The sequence below is a fragment of the Macaca nemestrina genome, chromosome 15 (genome assembly GCF_043159975.1).
Source record: "Macaca nemestrina isolate mMacNem1 chromosome 15, mMacNem.hap1, whole genome shotgun sequence".
Lineage (NCBI taxonomy): Eukaryota > Metazoa > Chordata > Mammalia > Primates > Cercopithecidae > Macaca > Macaca nemestrina.
Genome location: NC_092139.1, coordinates 97,663,332 through 97,684,161, shown reverse-complemented (window position 1 = coordinate 97,684,161; position 20,830 = coordinate 97,663,332). Strand labels below are relative to the sequence as shown.

At 44.5% G+C, this 20,830-nt stretch overlaps 1 pseudogene; it reads left to right on the top strand.

Annotated features, from left to right (window-relative positions):
* Nucleotides 1-20,807, top strand: part of LOC105487249 (calponin-2 pseudogene) — a 38,619-nt pseudogene extending 17,812 nt beyond the window's left edge.
* The last annotated feature ends 23 nt before the right edge of the window (nucleotides 20,808-20,830 follow it).

Below are 20,830 nucleotides of genomic sequence, written 5' to 3'. Positions count from 1 at the left end.
TCCTGCCTCAGTCCCCACAAGTAGCTGGGATTACAAGCATGCACCAACACACCTAGCTAGTTTTTGTATTTTTAGTAGAGATGGAGTTTCACCATGTTGGCCAGGCTGGTCTTGAACTCCTGACCTCAGGCAATCCGCCTGCCTCGGCCTCCCAAAGTGCTAGGATTGCACGTGTTAGCCACCATGCCTAGCCTGCTTTTGCTTTTTCACAAATGAGAAAATACTTACAAGTTTATGGACCAGGCCGGGCACGGTGGCTCACGACTGTAATCCCAGCATTTTGGGAGGCCAAGGCAGGCAGATCACGAGGTCAGGAGTTCAAGACCAGCCTCACCAACATGGTGAAACCCTGTCTCTACTAAAAATACAAAAATTAGCTGGACATGGTGGCATGCACCTGTAATCCCAGCTACTTGAGAGCTGAGGCAGGAGAATCATGTGAACCCAGGAGGCGGAGGTTGCGGTGAGCCAAGCTGGCACCATTGCACTCCAGCCTGGGCAACAGAGAAAGACTCCATCTCAAAAAAAAAGAAAAAAAAGTTTATGGACCAGTGCAGACTACACATTATGTATAGCAAATCCAGAACTCAATCAAGTTTTACAATCTTGGTTTAATGTTCTAAGTTCTGCTCTTTGTAACATGAGCATTAACAACTGTAAGAAGAGAACAGTCCTTCTGGGTAAGAAATTCTGTTTTCTGGGCCAGGCACAGTGGCTCAGGCCTGTAATCCCATCACTTTGGGAGGCCGAGGCGGGGGGATCACCTGAGGTCAGAAGTTCCAGACTAGCCTACCAACTTGGAGAAACCCCGTCTCCACTAAAAATACAAAATTAGCCGGACATGGTGGTGCATGCCTGTAATCCCAGCTATTTGGGAGGCTGAGGCAGGAGAATCGCTTGAGCCTGGGAGGCGGAGGTTGTGGTGAGCTGAGATCGTGCTATTGCACTCCAGCCTGGGGAACAAGAGTGAAACTCTGTCTCAAAGAAAAAGAAAAGAAAAAAGAAATTCTATTTTCCAGCTGCAACATATGACATAGAGAACCTGAGCAATAATCACAATTAGGGTGAAAGTAAGAGCTGAAATGCAGCAGAGAGGGCAAAGAATAGTGACAATTCAAGCCTTCCAATTTATAAGGTCCCATTTAATGTGTTATTTCATTTGATCCTACAACAATCTTATGAGGAAATTATGATTATGCCCATTTTTAAACCGGCTAGGAAACAATTGCTGAGAGCTTGCAATATTTGTCTAAGGACACACAACCGGTAAGTGGTAAAGTTGGCGATTCAAACTCAGGTCAACTTATTACAAATCTCATTCTTTTCACTAAACTTGGTCATCCTTGGAATCATTGGCCAGATTCTTGATCTTTTTTATTTTCATTTGTCTCAAGGTATTTTCTAATTTCCCTGGTGAATGCTTCCTTGATCCATTGGTTATTCCAATGTGTTGTTTAATTTCCACATACTTAGGAATTTTTCAGTTTTCCTTTTGCTATTGATTTCTAGTTTTATTTCATTGTCGTCAGAAAAGATACGTGGTATGACTATAGTCTTCTGAAACTTGTTAAGGCTTGTTTTGTGGCTTAGTAAGTGATCTGTCTTGGAGAATGTTTCCTGTATGCTTGAGAAAAATGGGTATTCACCATTATCACTGTTATTGGGCGGACTGTTCTGTATAGGTCCAATTGGTATAAGTGTTGTTCAAATCTTTCATTTCCTTATTGATCTTATGTCTGGTTGTTCTACCCATTGTTGAATATGGGTTATTGAAATCTACTATTTTTGTGTTACTATTTCTCCTTCAATTCCGTTAATGTTTGCTATATTTGGATGTGCTTATGTTAGGCACATATATATTTATAATTGTTACGTCTTCTTGGTGAATTAATGCCTTTGTCATTATGTGATGTTCTTCTTTGTCTCTTGTGACAGTTTTTGAATTAAAGTCTATTTTGTTGGATATAAGTGTGGCCCCTTTGCTCTCTTTTGGTTACTATATGTATGGAATATATTTTTCCATCCTTTCATTTTCAGCCTTTGTGCGTCCTTATGTCTAAAGTGAGCCAGTAGACAGCATATAGTTGGATCTTGTTTTTAAAATCCATTCAGTCACTCTATGTCTGTTGATTTGAGAGTTTAATCTATATACATTTAAAGCAGTTACTGATAGAGGACTGCCTATTGCCATTTCTTTCTCTTTTTTAATGTCTTATAGTTAATTTGTCCCCTTTTTCTTCTCTTGGTGTCTTCCTTTGTGTTTCATTAATTTTTTATAGTGACATGCTTAGATTCCTTTCTCAGTTTTTTTTTTTTTTTTGAGACGGAGTCTCACTCTGTGGCCCCGGCTGGAGTGCAGTGGCCAGATCTCAGCTCACTGCAAGATCCGCCTCCCAGGTTTACGCCATTCTCCTGCCTCCGCCTCCCGAGTAGCCGGGACTACAGATGCCTGCCACCACGCCCGGCTAGGTTTTTGTATTTTTTAGTAGAGACGGGGTTTCACCGTGTTAGCCAGGATGATCTTGATCTCCTGACCTCGTGATCTGCCCGTCTCGGCCTCCCAAAGTGCTGGGATTACAGGCTTGAGCCACCGCACCCGGCCAGTTTTTTTTTTTTTTTAATCTTGTATAGGTATTTCCTCTGTGGTTACCATGGGTTTTACATAAGACATCTTATAACAATCTATTTTAAACTGACAACAACTTAACTTCAATTGCATATGAAACTCTACTCATTTACATCCCTTTTTCATAAATTATATCTTTTTATATTTGTATCATTAATATAGTTTTAAAGTTATGATTTAAATTCTTATGATTTTATGATTTTACCTTTTTAATTCTTATGATTTTATGATTTTACCTTTTTAATTCTGTACCAGAATTAAATGTTATTTATATGCCACCATTGCAGTATTATAGGATTTTGTATTTGTCTATATATTTACTAGACAGCTTTATATTTTTATATGTTTTTGTGTTGCTATCTAGTATCCTTTAGTTTCAACTTGAAGGAATTCCTTTAGCATTTCTTATAAGGCAGGTCTAGTGGTGAGTACTCTCTAAGCTTTTGTTTATTTGGGAAGGTCTTTAGTTCCTTTCATTTTTGAAAAATAGTTTTGCTAGATATAGTGTTCTTGGTTACTAGTTTTTCTTTTTTATTCTTTTTTTGAGACAGGGTCTTACTCTGTCACCCAGATTGGAGTGCAGTGGCACAATCATGACTTATTGCAACTGCAACCTCTCAGGCTCAAGCAATCCTGCCTCAGTCACGTAAGTAATCAGGACTACAGGCACATGCCAACATGCCCAGCTGATTTTTATTTAAAAAAAAAATGTATAGAGATGGGTCTCCCTATATGTTGCCCAAGCTAGTCCTGAACTTCTGGGTTCAAATGATCCTCTCACCTCAGTCTCCCAAAGTGCTTGGATTATAGGTACGAGCCACCATGCCCACCCTTTTGGGTTTTTTCTTTCAGCACTTGGAAAGTGTCATCCAATTCATCCACTCCCTTCTGGTCTGTAAGGTTTCTGCTAAGAAATCCACTGATAATATTATGGGAGCTCTCTTGTATGTGATGAGTTGCCTTTCTCTTGCTGCTTTCAAGATTTTCTTTTGGTCTTTGACTTTTGACAGTTTTATTATAACACATCTCTTGTGGGTCCATTTGGGTTCATTCTGATTAGAATATTCTGGGCTTCTTCAATTTTTTTTTTTTTTTTTTTTTTTTTGGGACAGGATCTTGCTCTGTTGCCCGGGCTGAAGTGCAGTGATGTTGATCACAGCTCACTGCCGCCTCAACCTCCTGGGCTTGAGGGATCCTCCCACCTCAGCCTCCCAAGTAGCTGGGACTATAGGTGTGAACCACTACACTTGGCTAATTTTTGTATTTTTTGTAGAGATGGGGTTGCCCAGGCTGGTCTCAAACTGCTAGGCTCAAGCGATCTGCTTGCCTGCCTTGGCCTCCCAATGTGCTGGGATTACAGGTATGAGCCACTGCACCTGGCTGAGCTTCTTGAATTTGGATGTCCATTTTCTTTCTCAGATTTGGGAAGTTTTAGGCCATTATTTCTTCAGATAAGCTCTTTGTGCTCTTTTCTCTCCCTTTTCCTTCTGGAACTTCCATAACGCATATATTGGCCTACTTGATGGTGTTCCATAAGTTTCTTAGGCTTTCTTCATTTTCCTTTATTCTTTTCCTCTTTTGCTCCTCTCACTTGATCGTTTCAAATGACCTGTGTTTAACTTTGCTGATTCTTGCTTCTGCTTGATCAAGTCTGCTGCTGAACTTTTCTAGTGAATTATTTTCTTTATTTATTATATCTCTTTTTTTTTTTTTTTTTTTTTTTTGAGACAGGGTCTCACTCTGTTGCCCAAGCTGGAGTGCAGTGGCATGATCTTGGCTCACTGCAACCTGTGCCTCCCAGGCTCAAGGGATCCTCCCACCTCAGCCTCTCAAGTAGCTGGGACTATAGGTGTGCGCCACCACACACAGCTGGCTTCTATTTCTTTAGGATCAGTTTCTGGTGATTTACTTTGATCCTTTGATTGGGCCATGTTTCCCTGTTTCTTCATATGCCTTATTAATTCTTGTTGGAATTTGAGCATTTGCAAAAACAGCAACTTCTCCCAGTCTTTACAGACTGACTTCATACAGCAGAAGAACTTCATCAATCAGTCCAGCTAGAGATTCTGTGGGCCTCTCAGACCTTCTCTGGGGATGCGTCTCTCTGGGCTTGTGCATGTGATTTCCCAATTAGAAGAGTTTGCTGGTTTTTATCAGGAGCTCGTAATTTCTTGCTGCTTCCATTGGGTTTGCAGTACTGCAGGTTTTCCGGTGCTGCAACAAGCTGCGGAGCTGTCTCGAGGGCCCCCATGTATCCAAAGTATGCTGGTTCTCTGTCAGCATTCGGAGTCACACAAAACAGAAACCAGTCCCTTGGGAAGTATCCCAAAAAAACTGGAACATTAGATATATATTCCATTCTTTTCATTCCCTCCCATGGGAGAAGCCATGAGTTGGGCATTTTTTTATGATTACACTGAGCTGTGCTGGCTTGTGAAGAAAGGACTATCATGAGTGAAGGCAATGGCTTCTTACCTGTTTCCGTGCAGCTGTTTTTGGCTTTGCACTTGCATGGGGTACTGTGACTTTTTTTTTTTTTTTCTTTTTTTTTGAGATGGAGTCTCGCTCCCGTCACATAGGCTGGAGTGCAGTGGCGCGATCTTGGCTCACTGCAATCTCCACCTCCTGGGTTCAAGCGATTCTTCTTCCTCAGCTTCCCGAGTAGCTGGGATTACAGGCATGCGCCACCACGCCCAGCTAATTTTTGTATTTTTAGTAGAGATGGGGTTTCGCCATGTTGGCCAGACTGGTCTTGAACTCCTGACCTCAGGTGATCCAGCCACCTCAGCCTCCTGAAGTGCTAGGATTACAGGTGTGAGTGACTGTGCCCGGCCTCAGTGACTTCTTACTTGGTTTTTGGAGCTCTCATAAAGGCTTTTTAAACTGCATGTTATTGTTAAGTAATTGTCTATTTTTTAGTGACAGGGTCTCACTCTGTCACCCAGGCTGGAGTGCAATGGCACAATCATAGCTCACTGCATCCTCGAACTCCTGGGCTCAAGCGATTCTCCTCCCTCAGCCTCACAAATAGCTAGGACTACAGGTATTCACCACCATGCCTGGCTAGTTTATTTTTCATTTTTAAATTTTTTTGTAGAGATGAGTCTCACTGTGTTGTCCAGGCCAGTCTTGAACTTCTGGGCTCAAGCAATCCTCCCATGTCAGCCTCTCAAAGTCCTGGGATTACAGGTGTGAACTGCCATGCCCAGCCCAGTGTTTCTTTAGGGTACCAAGGTCTGTAGCTTCCTATTCTACTCTCTTGCTGACATCCCTCCAGATTCTTAATCTTTCTGAGTTGTGGGATATTTGATAATCTGTCAAAAGCTGTGAAACATCTTTTACCTAGAAAAAATATACAAACAGAAATTATGAGATATGAATTTTGAGAGAATTATATGCCCTCACATGCACAGGAATATATCACATGCACATGAATATATAGCTATTCACAAAGCCTGGTTTAAAAATCTTGATACAGTCTGTGCAATAAAGCATTAAATCAGCAGGCTTGGGTTACTCAAGCCCTGCATATTCCAAATAATGGACTGGCCCTTGACCAGCTTCTGGGAGATAACTTCTGAAGCTTGGAATATCCTGCCTGATAAGAGCGTCTTTGTATGCCTGAGGCCTTGGGCCACACTGCATCTGTTTGTCCAGGTAGATTATGCTAACAATGTGATTTATGGTGAGTGCCTGTTTTTGTATGTCTGAAATCCTGGTCCACACAGTATCAGTTTGACCTGTGCAGTTGGAGACTGATAGCTAAGGTCATTGACACAGGGGCTGCATACCTGTATGACTGCCTCGGTTAAAATCCTGAACACCGCGACTCAGGTGAGCTTCCTTGGTTGGCAGCAATTTGCACGTGTCACACATCATTACTCAGAGCATTCAACACTGTCTGTGAGACTAGTAGAGGACAGCTGAAAGTTTATGCCTGGTTTCTCCTGGGCTTTGCCTTACATGCCTTTTCCCTTTGCTAATTCGAATCTGTATCCTTTCATTATAATAAACCATAACCATAAGTTTAACAGAGTCCTGTGACTCCTAGTGAATTACTGAACCTGAGGGTGGTCTTGGGGACTCTTGACATAGTTCAAATCACTCACATGGAACTAGCCAAATTGTCATAACCACTATAGCAATTAGGCCACATGACTCTCAGCAGCCAAAACAAAAGTTCATTCGAACAAATATTTCATGAATGCTTATCGTTTGCTAAGTGCTAGGAAAGCACAAAGACTCGAAGATAAATATGTTCATGCGTAGAGCTATAGTCTTGGCATAGGTCTCTCCAGCCTTCAAAATATAAGTGGGACTTCATGTACCTAGGAGGTATTCCTTTCTTCTTGTTGCTTCCAGTTTCTCTCACTGAACACATCATTCTGTGTCAGGCCGTGCTTAAAAGGAATTATTTTTGTTTGCAAGGTAATGACTTTTGGAGGGGTTTTGTCTTAGTTTTTGAAATGTTTGTTTTTAAAAGTCAGGTCTATTGAGGCATAATTTATATATAGTAAAATTTACCCTTTATAAGTATATAATTCTGTGAGTTTTGGCAAGTGTATACAATCACCACCATGTCAAGATACAGAACATTTCTGTCACCCTGAAAAGTTTCCTCATGTTCCTTTATAGTCAAGTCTCCTCTCTTCACCCATAGTCCCTGAAAACCATTGATCTGTTTTCTGTCCCTATAGTTTTGCCTTTTCTAGAATGTCATATAAGTGGAATCATATGGTATGTACTCCTTTGTGTTTTCTTTTTTTTTTTTTTTTCAACTGACCACAGTGCATTCATCCATGTTGTTGCATGGATCACTTGTTTGTTCCTTTCCATTGCTGGGTAGCTTTCCATTATGTGGATGTGCCATAGTTTGTTTGTCCATGCACCAGTTGGTAGACATTTGGATTGTTTCTAGTTTGGGGCTACTTTGAATTAGGCTACTATGAGCATTCACATTCGGGTGTTTGTATGGATATGCTTTCATTTCTCTTGGATAAATACCTAAAAATAGGATTGCTATGTCAAATGGATGAGTATGTTTATAAGAGATTGCCTATTATTTTTCCAAATGGCTTTACCATTTTGTATTTCTACCAGCAATGTATGAGATTTCCAATTGTTACTCATGCTCATCACCACTTAGTATTATCGATCTTTCCTTTTTCTTTTTTTTTCCAAGACAGAGTCTCACTCTGTTGCCCAGGCTGGAGTGCAGTGGCGCAAGCTCAGCTCACTGCAACCTCTGCCTCCCGGGTTTAAGCAACTCTCCTGCCTCAGCCTCTGGAGTAGCTGGGATTACAGGTGTGTGCTACCACACCCAGCTAATTTTTGCATTGTTAGTAGAGATGGGGTTTCACCATGTTGGTCAGGCTGGTCTCAAACTCCTGACCTCAGGCGATCCGCCCGCCTCAGCTTCCTAAAGTGCTGGGATTACAGGCGTGAGCCACCGCGCCTGGCCTTTGTTTTGTTTTGTTTGTTTGTTTGTTTTTTGAGACATGGTTTCACTCTGTCACCCAGGCTGCAGTGTAGTGGTGCAATCTCAGCTTAATGCAACCTCCACCTCCCGGGTTCAAGTGATTCTTGTGCCTCAGCCTCTCGAGTAGCTGAGATTACAGGAGCGTACCACCATGCCCAGCTAATTTTTGTATTATTAGTAGAGACGGGGTTTCACCATGTTTGCCAGGCTGGTCTCAAACTCCTGAGCTCAAGTGATCCACCTGCCTTGGCCTCCCAAAGTGCTAGGATTACAGGCGTGAGCCACCGCGTCTGGCCAGCAGTTTCTTACAAAGCCAAACTCTAGGACCCAGCAATTCCACATCCAGGAATATGCTCAAGAAAAATTAGTTTATATGTCCACCAAAAGTCTTGTACAAGAATGTTCATAGCCACTTAATTTCTATAGCCAAAAACTTGACAAAATCCAAATATCCATCAAGAAAAACATAAAACAATTTGGGATATAATCTTACAATGGAATACCACCAGCAATAATAAAAGTAAAAAAATATAGTAATATGCAGAACAGCATGGATGAATCTCAAAAACAGTATGCTGAGATTAAAAAAAAAAAAGCCAAATGAAGTAAGAAGTATATGATTCCATTTATATGACATTCAAAATCAAGCAAAATTATCTATGGTGGTAGAAATCAAAATAATGGGCCGGGCGCGGTGGCTCAAGCCTATAATCCCAGCACTTTGGGAGGCCGAGACGGGCGGATCATGAGGTCAGGAGATCGAGACCATCCTGGCTAACACGGTGAAACCCCGTCTCTACTAAAAATTACAAAAAACTAGCCGGGCGAGGTGGCAGGCGCCTGTAGTCCTAGCTACTCGGGAGGCTGAGGCAGGAGAATGACGTAAACCCGGGAGGCGGAGCTTGCAGTGAGCTGAGATCCGGCCACTGCACCCCAGCCTGGGCAGCAGAGTGAGACTCCGTCTCAAAAAAAAAAAAAAAAAAAAAAAAAGAAATCAAAATAATGGTTACCTCTGGTGGACTAGGTATTGATTCAGTAAGGTGCAAGGGGTCCTTCCAGGGTGAAGGAAATGGTCTATCTGTTGAAGTGGGTGAAGGTTTCATGGTGTATACATATGTAAAAATTAGTTGAATTGTACATTTAAGACTTGTGCATTTGACTGGGTGCGGTGGCTCACACCTGTAATCTCAGCACTTTGGGAGGCGGAGGCGGGCGAATCACGAGGTCAGGAGATTGAGACCATCTTGGCTAACATGGTGAAATGCCATCTCTACTAAAAAATACAAAAAATTAGCTGGGTGTTGTGGTGGGCGCCTGTGGTCCCAGCTACTTGGGAGGCTGAGGCAGGAGAATGGTTTGAAACTGGGAGGCGGAGGTTGCAGTGAGCCAAGATCGCGCCATTGCACTCCAGCCTGGTGACAGAGTGAGACTCTGTCTCAAAAAAAAAAGACTTGTGCATTTTACTGTATGTAAATTCTACCTCACTTTTAAAACACTTTTAATTAAAAAAATTACTATGGACTCCTAAAGATCCTGTGTTTATTTAACAGCTATCAGATTTTATCATATTAGACAGGCACAGTGGCTCACACCTCTAATCCCAGTACTTTGGGAGGCTGAAGCAGGAAGATCACTTGAGCCCGGGAATTCAAGACTAGCCTATCAACATAGTGAAAGCCCATCTCTACAAAAAATGTAAAAATTAGCCAGGCACGATGGTGTGTGCCTATACCCCAAGCTAGTCAGGAGGCTGAGGCAGGAGAATCATTTGAGCCCAGGGGTTTGAGACTGCACTGAGCTCTGATCACACCACTGTACTTTAGCCTGAGTGACAGAGTAAGACCCTGTTTCTTAAAAAAATAAAATAAAATAAAATAAAATAAAAATTAGCATATTATAAATTGAGATGGACAAACTTTATTTTTATTTATTTTTATTTTTTTGAGATAGAGTCTTGCTCTTTCACCCAGGCTGGAGTGCAATGGTGCGATCTCAGCTCACTGCAATCTCTACCTCCTGGGCTCAAGCAATTCTTCTGCCTCAGCCTCCCAAGTAGCTGGGATTACAGGCGTGTGGCACCACACCTGGCTGATTTTTGTATTTTTAGTAGAGACAGGGTTTCGCATGTTGGCCAGGCTGGTCTTGAACTCCTGACCTCAAGTGATACACTCACCTTGGCCTCCCAACATGCTGGGATTACAGGCGTGAGCCACCACACCCAGACCAAAATAGAGAAACTTTAAAATATTTAACTCATTTAGAAATAACAATAATAAACTCATTACACATTAACATAACATTTTATTGAAAAACAACTATATTGTCTACAACAAAAAAATAATGAGAAGAGTGTCATTGTTTTACATCTTTGCAAATTTCTTTAATATGTGGCTTAAAAGAAGATGGCTGGATTTTTAAACCAACTTCTGCATTTAATTTTTTAAGCTCTCACATGTCACTCAGTGTTTGGAAACTCCACTGTACACTTGAAAGAGAAAATAAGTGAAAAGACAAATAACCCGTTATTATTATTATTATTATTTTCCTTTTTTTTTTTTTTTGACATGGAGTCTCACTCTGTCACCCAGGCTGGAGTGCAGTGGTGCCATCTCAGCTCACTGCAAGCTCTGCCTCCCAGGTTCAAGCTGTTCTCCTGCCTCAGCCTCCCTAGTAGCTGGGACTACAGGCGCCCGCCACCACGCCTGGCTAATTTTCATATTTTGAGTAGAGACGAGGTGTCATCACGTTGGCCAGGCTGGTCTCGAACTCCTGACCTCAAGTGATCCTCCTACCTCGGCCTCCCAAAGTGATGGGATACAATAGTGAGCTACCGCACCCGGCCTATTATTATTATTAAAATAATTTAGACCTCATGACCATCTGAATGAGTCTCAGAGCCTGTAGGGTCCCTCCTCACCACACATTGGGAACTGTGGCTCTGATCTGCTCCCCCAGGCTAATTTTTTAGCATTTTTCTAGAAAAGAAATAAAATACCCACATATAGAATGGGGTTTATGTTAGCTACTATTTTTTATATGCTTCCTAGTACCTTTCTCATTTTCCACAGTTCTACCTTGCCTCCCCTGTGTCTTCCAGGTTCAGCAGCTTCAGAGAGCAGAACATCTTTTCCTCTCAGCCTGGCCCTCTGCAATGGAGGCCATAAAGAGGCCAGTAGTGAAAGCTACAGAACACGTGAGCATGGCAGGGGCTGAGCTCCATTTCAGGGTAACCTCCATCACTGTCTACTTGCTTACATATAATATCACCATAATTTGCTGCTGGAATTAGTCTTTGTCTTGACAAATGTATTCACATATGTATCTTGCATCCAAGTTTTGTTTTTGTTTTTTTTTTGAGACAGGGTCTTGCTCTGTCGCCCAAGCTGTAGTGCAGTGGTGCAATCTCAGCTCACTGCAACCTCCGCCTTCCAGGTTCAAGCGATTCTCCTGCCTCAGCTTCCCCAGTAGCTGGGATTATAGGTGTGCGCCACCATGCCTGGCTAATTTTTGTATTTTTTGTAGAGACAGGGTTTCACCATATTGGCCAAGCTAGTCTTGAACTCCTGACCTCAGGTGATCTGCCCTCCTTGGCCTCCCAAAGTGCTGGGATTACAGGCGTGAGCCACCCTGCCCAGCCCCTGCATCCAATTATAAAATATGACTGTCACTACAGAAAGTTCTCTCATGTTTCTTTTCTCTTTCTCTTTTTTTTTTTTTTTTTTTTTTTTTTTGAGACAGAGTCTTGCTCTGTCGCCCAGGCTGGAGTACAGTGGAGTGATCTTGGCTCGCTGCAAGCTCCGCCTCTTGGGTTCACGCCATTCTCCTGCCTCAGCCTCCTAAGTAGCTGGGACTACAGGTGCCCACCACCATGCCCAGCTAATTTTTTGTATTTTTAGTAGAGACGGGGTTTTACCATGTTAGCCAGGATGGTCTCAATCTCCTGACCTCGTGATCCGCCTGCCTCAGCCTCCCAAAGTGCTGGGATTACAGGCGTGAGCCACCTCACCCAACTGTTTCTTTTCAATCGAACTCTGTCCCCACCACACCACCAGAGGCAGTGTGGTAGAATAATAATAATAAATTAGGAAAAATTAATCCCAGAATATTTAAACTAATCCCCAGTGAAATTCTTTTTAAATTTATTTGGGACCAGGCATGGTGGCTCAGGTCTGTAATCCCAGCACTTTGGGAGGCCAAGGCAGGAGGACTGCTTGAACCCAGGAGTTCAAGACCAGCCTGGGCAACATGGCAACCCCCCATCTCTACCAAAACAAATTTTTTAATTAGCCAGGTGTGGTGGTGTGCACCTGTAGCTGTGGTCCCAGCTACTTGGGAAGCTGAGGCAGGAGGATCACTTGAGCCCAAGGGGTCAAGGCTGTGGTGAGCCATGTTCATGCTATTGCACTCAAGCCTAGGTGACAAAGTGAGACCCTGTCTCAAAAAAAAAAAAAATTATTTGAGAAGTCTCTGGATATCTTAGGTCTACTGTTCTTGGTTATGGACTCTATAGAAATCACAAAAATTTTCCAGTCTTTTCATAGATAATAATAGGTATTTTGGTTTTTTTCTTCAAGTTATTCTAAATTATGAAAACAGGAGAACTGCTCTTCAAACTGTAGAACAGGTATTCAACAAAAGCTTTTTATTTCCATAATACTGAATTGCTTGGATCTAAGGAAGAATATATTTAATGGGCAAAAGTCTCAAAAGAAAATGCAGGTCACTATTGCTCTTTCCCATTTATCAATAGTGCAGCTCGGCAAAGCTCACATCGTATTGTGCAAGGTGAAAAGAACCCTCTCAGGTTCCAAGTTGTAGGATATGATTAAAGCCTAGTGACAATAAACCAAGCTGGCCTCAGGGCCTGTTTCCTAGACAGTCCTTTTCAACATCAGTACTCAAGGCAGATCAGAACCTTTCAGAGCTAGGGGAAATACATCTGCAGTGCTTAATTGTACACCCCTTGAGGCTTGCAGATAAACTCCCTTATCAAAAGAAGGCTTGAGTCCCCAACAAGTATTGAGTGGCTCAATTATTTCTTCCTCTGTCCCACGAAAATGGTTTTTCAGTGCAGAGGATAATTCTGCACACATTTATCAGTCCTGGCATAGACCTAGCCTGGTGGAGCACATGTGGATGAAACGTGTGATGTCCAATTTCAAGGTGTTTACAGTATATGTAGTTCTCTGTTTTATGGGGAGCGCCAGGTAGACAATGACTCCAACTAAGAGGTTAGGCAGGGTGGGGAGGGGACTTGTGGAAGAGGGAAAATGTGAACCAAGCCTTGAAAGAGCCAACTATTTTTTAATACCACAGCCCAAGTGATGTTTCTGAAGTACAAATCTAATTATTTCATTTCCCTCTTTAAAGCCATCGGGGATGAGAAATATCAACACCTACTTTGTTTTGTGAGATAATGGTGCCCAGCACACAGTGAGTAAGGAAACTGAGGCTCAGGATGGGACCATGCTATCTCCAAAGCCAGCTAGTTAATGGCAGAATCATACTAGAACTCAGGGCCCCTGGGGTCACTGCTCCCTAGCACCTCAACAGCCATTCTTGGCTGAACTCACTGAGCAAAATCAAGGTGCCAGCAGGACTGTGTTCCTTTCTGGAGGCCCTTGGAGAGAATCCATTTTCTTGCCTTTTCCAGCTTCTAGAGGCTGCCCACATTCTTTGGCTTATCGTTCCTCTTTTCCTCTTTAATGGCTGATTGAATCCTTCACACATCACATCACTCTGACACTGACCCTTCTGCCCTCCTCTTACATTTGTTAGGACCCTTGTGATTACATTGGTCCTACCCAGATTACCTAGGATAATCTCCCGTCTCAAAGTCCTCATCTTAATCCCATCTGCAAGGTCCCTTTTGCAATTTAAGATAACATATTCAACAGGTTCCAGGAATAAGAATGTGGATGTCTTTGGAGAGCCATTATTCTGCCTACCACAGATATAACCTAGCTGTTACCACCAAGGGTTGGAATGAGGATCATTCTGGGACTGCTGCAAGAGGCTGGAAACTGGAACCAAGTGCTCCCTTCATGGTAAGAAGCCAATGCTGGAACAACACTGACTGGAGCATCAAGCAAAACAGGAAGGAGCAACTCCTTCTACCCTCCTCCTGGCTTCGAGTCTCTCTCTAGCTCCCCTTGTTGGCAGGACCTATCAGAAGGCCAGCTGGCTACGGAGGACTGTAGTTTCGCAGTTTCAGTTCCAGCATCCCAGAGCTGAATATAGAAGGGTGGGTTGGAAGCCGAGAGACAGTAGCTTAGTAACTGACAAAGATGCCACTAAAAAATTCAGTTTAAACAAGCCTATGATTACATTGCATTTAATAAAAAGTTCAAAGCTCCAATATATAATGGTTTTTATAAACCAGTAAGAAAAAGCAACCCAGTAAAAGTGGGTAGATAAGAACAAAAGATTCACAGGTACTGTCCCATCCTGTCCAGTCCTATCCCACCGCCGCGTCTGCCAGTCATGAGCTCCACGCAGTTCAACAAGGGCACCTCCTCATACGGGCTGTTGGCTGAGGTCAAGAACTGGCTTCTGTCCAAATATGACCCCCAGAAGGAGGCAGAGCTCCGCAGCTGGGTTGAGGGACTCACTGGCCTCTCCATCAGCCCCAACTTCCAGAAGGGCCTGAAGGATGGACGGGATGCTCTTATGCACACTCATGAACAAGCTACAGCTGGGCTCAGTCCCCAAGCCCAACCACTCCATGCAGAACTGGCACCAGCTAGAAAACCTCTCCAACTTCATCAAGACCATGGTCAGCTACGGCATGAACCCTGTGGACCTGTTCGAGGCCAACGACCTGTTTGAGGTTGCAGCTGCAGGTGTCTCTTCTTGCCCTGGCAGGGAAGGCCAAGACTAAGGAGCTGCAGAGCGGGGTGGATGCTGGCATCAAGTACTGGAGAAGCAGGAGCGGAACTTCAGCAGCCCCCCGTGAAGGCTGGCCAGTGCATCCTCAGGCTGCAGATGGGCACCAACAAATGCGCCAGCCAGTCAGGGATGACTGCATATGGCACGAGGAGGCATTTCTATGACCCCAAAAACTAAATCCTGCCCCCCATGGACCACTCGATCATCAGTGTCCAGATGGGTACAAACAAGTGTGTCAGCCAGGTGTGCATGATGGCTCCCGGGCCACAGCGGCACATCTATGACCCCAAGCTGGGAAATGACAAGTGTGAGAACTCTTCCATGTCCCTGCAGAAGGGTTACACACAGGGCGCCAACCAGAGTGGCCAGGTCTTGGCCTGGGCCAGCAGATATACGACCCCAAGTACTGCCCACAAGGCACAGTGGCGGATGGGGCTCCCTCAGGTGCTGGCGACTGCCTGGGCCCGGGGGAGGTCCCTGAATATCCCCCTTACTACCAGGAGGAGGCTGGCTACTAAGTCTCGCAGCATGCTCTCTCCCCACATCATCTCCCCGTCTGGGTTTTTGGGTTTTTCTGTGTTTTCATCTCTTTTTTTCTTAACGTGTTCAGTGCTGACAATCAACTGAGGGTCTGTGAGTGGTGGCATGGGATCAGGCAGCAGGGCTTTTGTCTCCCTTGCCTTGGTCCTTCGCAGGACTGAGCCACCCGGCTGTGGGGGAAGGGGTTAAGGCCATATCCCGCTAAGTGTTGGGTGAGGGTCCTTGTTGGCACCTCCAGGCTGTGGGCCGAGCTGTGCTGGGGAGAAGAGACCTGGGCTTGGAGGGAACTGGTCCCCAAAGCTTTCCGCTTGCCTCACCTTTTCCCCCTTTTGTCAGCTGATCAGTTTGTGGTTTCTGTACCCACTAAAGTTTCAGGATGTATTAACAAAAGAAACATACATTTTTTTTTCCCCCTAGGAATGGGGCGGGGACAGTGGAGAGGGTGCTGGGAAATGAGTCCCTTGGGAAACGGGGCCTGGCCACAATGCTAAATATCTCAGGCTCCCAAGTGGCTGGGTTTCCCTAGTAACCTCAGACCAACAGATCTCAGACCCTCAGACCTGCCCTGGGGCCCGGTGGGGAAAGTGAGGCCCGTACAAGGAAGTGGAATTCTGAGGTGTGAGGGCTAAGCTTGACCCCCTGTCCATGCTAACTCCCCACACTGTGGCCTCAGTAGGTTTTGTTGTTGTTGCTTTAGGCTGGAGTGCAGTGGCGTGATCTCAGCTCACCGCACCTCCACCTCCTGGGCTCAAGGGATTCTCCTGCCTCAGCCTCCCAAGTAGCTGGGACTGCAGGTGCTCCACCACACCTGGCTAAATTTTGTATTTTTAGTAGAGACGGGGTTTCGCCATGTTGGCCAGGCTGGTCTCGAACTCCTGGCCTCAGGCGATCTGCCCGCCGCAGCCTCCCCAAGTGCTGGGATTATAGGCGTGAGCCACTGCGCCCAGCCCCTCAGTAGGTTTTAAGGAGCCTCCAGCCCTCCTTCCCCGCTTCTTGGCTTGACCAGCTATACTGCTGCATCTCCCCCTGCCACATGCCCCGCCAAGTACTGCACAAGGACCAACACCCAGGGGCCCTGCTCCATGAGATAATGTGAAATACAACTGTGGACCAAATGCAATAATACCTCTGTTTGTAAGAAGAGAAAAAAAAAAAAAGAAAAATTCACAATGGCCAATAAACATATGAAAATACTCTTGATCCCATTAGTGAGCAGGGAAATGCCTTAGGGTCTAGACGCAGGAGAAGGAGGTCATCCTTTTTGTTTAGAAGATAATCCTAAACCTTAATTTTGGCACAGCTGAAACACAAATTAGCACACCAAGAATGAATGGATCAATGAAGAGCAAAAGTTCTCCAGGTAGGAAATAGGAAGACTGGAACATGAGCATACAAACCATGCTAAAGGAAAAGCCTTCTTGGGCCATGTCCAGATACATGGAATTAAATCTTCAGAAGAACAGTGCATGTAGTGTCTGCTCATTGTAAAGCTCTCAGTTCAGAAACAATAGCCACTTTCGAGAGCACTGCTAGAGAGGTAGCTCCGCCCACTCTAGAGAGCCCCAGGCCAGTCCCATTTCCCACAAGCCAGCTGTAACAAGGAGGAGGAGTAAGTCTGGGGTGTGGGGTATTGAGAAGGGCGCAGGGCCAGGAAAAACAAGTTAGAGAATCTCTAGGCACCGGTGAGTCATGTTGATCATATCATAGATCAATGTCAAATGAGGTAAAATAAATGACTAAAGTGGCCAGGGTACTTCTGGGCTAGCACATAGTTGTGGAAAGAGGAGTTTGTCTTCTTTTATCTTATTCCCAAACCAGCACAATTTGTCTTCAGTACCCTTACAGCATTCTTGGTGCTGACAGTGAGTGGGTCAGCTTGGTCTTTTCTGGAGGAAAGATAGAAGAGCAAAAAGTATCCAAAAGAAACCAGATAACGAAAACCTGAAGCCTGAAGACGTTTTTCTTGTATGTCAAAGTCCTAATTTTAGACCCAGTGGAAGGCTCATTATCCAACATATTACAGTATGGAATTGTAACTCTGCCGCGTCTAGAAGGAACTGTCCATTACCAGAAAGAAAACAGCCTGCTCAGTCAGTCTTCAACATTCATGGATTACGGTGATGGCAAAAGTGTTTCTTGACTTTCAGTCAGTTGCTTTTTGATCTCTTTCGAGTCACCCTCAGAGGATACCTGGGTACCCATTTTTCTTCCTGGTTACTCTCCTCTTTCTCCATCCACTACCCACCCCACCCCTACCCTGAGTCCTCGTTCCAGTCTAGACTGTAGGAACAGTCCTGGGCCTTCTTCTAAATGTAGCATAAACCAGACCAACAAACCTTTCTCTTGAGGGTTCTGATAGTCCCCAGTCATCCTTCCATGACTTATGCTAAGCGGCTCTCTCTCTCTGGGTAGAAAGGGTGAGGAACAAAAGGATTCTGTGAAATAGGAAATCCTTTTCTTCCACAAAGTCAAACCAGATACTAGACCTTTGGGTTGGACATAAGTTTATTTGCATGCTTGGATGCTGCTATGCTTTTATGCTTCAGAAGCCAGGCTGAGATTACAGGTTGAGTGTCCCTTATCCAAAATGCTGGGACCAGAAGTGTTCTGGATTTTGGATTTTTTCGGATTTTGGAATATTTGCATTATACTTAATAGTTCAGCATCCCTAATCTGAAAATCTGAGATCCAAAATGCTCCAATGAGCATTTCCTTTGAGCATGTCGGTTCTCAAAACGTTTCAGGTTCTGGACTGGGGATGCCGAGCCTGCACTAAATGGCTTCTCCCTTCGTCTCCCCATGGGCCCTATGTTGGCCCTATGTTGTAGTTAAGCAGCCCCTCCCTTCTGGAACTGTGAGTGCCAGAGTAACTCAGATGTGCCTCCACTCTAAGCCATAAAGAAATAATTAGCCACAGTTAATGGCCCATAATTTGTTATCTCTGTATCCTGTTCCTCAGGGTTCCCTCCTAAATTATTATCCAGGAAGAAACATAAAACTACACATAAAACTGTATTTCATAGAAACAGAAGAATTGAGCTTCTTTTTTTGCTTTGTCTCCCTGTGATTTGAAGCAGTTGGACTTCCTAGATGGAAATGAGGTTCATTGCCACAGATGGGAAAGGCTGCCGCACGTTGGTTTGCCTCATTATGATGCAGACATATGTACAGGACCCGCTATATAATTTGTGGGACCTAGTGCAAAAGGAAAGTGTGCGGCCCTTTGTTTAATATGTTAGGAACTTCAAGATGGCAACAGAGGAGCATTAAACTGAAGGTGGGCCCTTCTGAGTGTGGGGCCCTGTGTAACTGCAGAGGCTGCACACCTATAGACCAGCTCTGCACGCAGAGAATGGTCTCAGGACTAGAAAGATGAAGGGAATTCTGCCCTGAGAAGGAGAAAGCACGGGTGAGGTGGTGAATGGTGTGGCCAAGGACAGTGTCCTCTAGGTGGTTCTCTCGAACGCAATCTGCTTGGCATTGGATATTGGAGGGCCCCAGGTTCAGAAAGGACAGGTATACATGAGGACGCTGGAAGGAAGCAGGGCGAAGGGTGTGAGAATGTTGGGATTGAAGGAGGGGTGGCATACAGTGGGAGTTCTAGGCATGGAATCATCTTGTTTTGTTTTCATTTAATCAACCCATTTCTTTCTCTCTTTTTTTGTTTTTTTTTTTTTTTTACTGAAGTAGAATGTATCAAATTTAGATGAATGATTTTTTTCCCTCCAAATCTGCTTTTCCCGTTTCTTCATCTTGGTGAATGTGAATCACTGTCCACCTAGTTGATCAAGGCTGAAGCTGGGAGTTGTCTCTGATCCCTCCCCAAGTCCGTGGAACATCAGTTCTATCATCAGTGCCTCTCCTGAGCCCACACATCTCCTTGCTCCATAACCAGTGAAACCACCATCATTCCTGACCATGGCTGTGGCAGCAGCCTCCTCACTGACAGCTTCTGAATCATGGAGACGGGAGTGTAAGTCCTCATTCTGCCACATGTTAGCTGAGTGAGCTTGGGCTGGGCTCTTTACCCCTCTGTGCCTCGGTTCCCACCTCTGTAAAATGAGAATCATAATACCTATCACAAAGCATGTTGTCAGGGCTAAAGGAAATGAAGACATAGCTGAGCATCTTCCCTCTTGTTCCCTCTCCATCCCTCAGGCCTTCAGTGAAACATTTCTTTCCTTTCCTGACTTGCTCATGGCAGGTTCCCACAGGCCACCAGCCTGCTCTGCAGCCCTCATCACACTTCCCTGTCTTCTCTCAGCACTCCTCTCCATGAGGACAAGGAGCCTGGTTTCCATGGCCAGGGTGCCTCTGACATGGAGTAGGAGTTCACCTTGCTGTGTGACTGACATTCTCACAAAGAATCAAACGTTCCCAGACATGGACTCCCTGTAAGCTTTCCCCTAAGTAAGTAAGTGAGCAGGTGACCACGTGACAGAAAAAAATGACGAAGACCAAGACTATCCCACCAGATATTACGTTAAGCTGGGGCACTGGAATGGCTCATCAGAGCAGGTCCCTCTGTAAGAAACAGACCTAGGTCAGGTAAGGCCACCCAAGGAAGCCAGGAGACTGGGTGCTCCAGGTCAACACAGCCAAACTCCCCAGAGAACACAGTGGGGCTGGGGCTGGGATGTGACAGCCTGGGACAGGGAGACACCCCAGAGGAAGGAATAAAGGTGGGACTCCTGAGTGGTGGGTCACCCTTTGTCCTTAGGCCCTGGAAGCTCCCCATCCAATGCTCCCCACTGAGGCCAACAGGGTAAGAGGTGTGCACACTAGCGGGTTCGTGCCCTGAGCCGGTCAAGGCAGAGCAGAGGGACGGGGTGCGAGGGTTTTTTTCATGAAATAACATATATGTAGAAAAGCACATATATCTGTAGGGGTTGCTGAATTATAAACCCACTACTCCAAGACCTGGAGCATCCCTAGCACTCTAGATCCTCCCCAACCTGTTTTCCACATCCTCCTAGAGACCACCGGGACCTCGGCTTTTGTAGTTACCATGTCCTCACACCCCCAAAGAATAGTTTCGTTTTGCCTGGTTTTGAACTTCTCAAAAATGGAATCATACAGCATATATTTTATTCTTTTTTCTACTCAATATTCTGTGAAATTCATCCATGTGGCTGTATGTAACTACTTTATTGATTCGTTGCTATGTTGTTTGTGGATAACTTTCACAAGTTCCTTATTCCTTGCCCTGTGGATGGACAGTTGTGCTGTTTCTGGCTTGTGCATTTTCCATGACTTAGTGTGAGACTTCTTCTGGATGGCTTGCAGGGGAGTGGGAG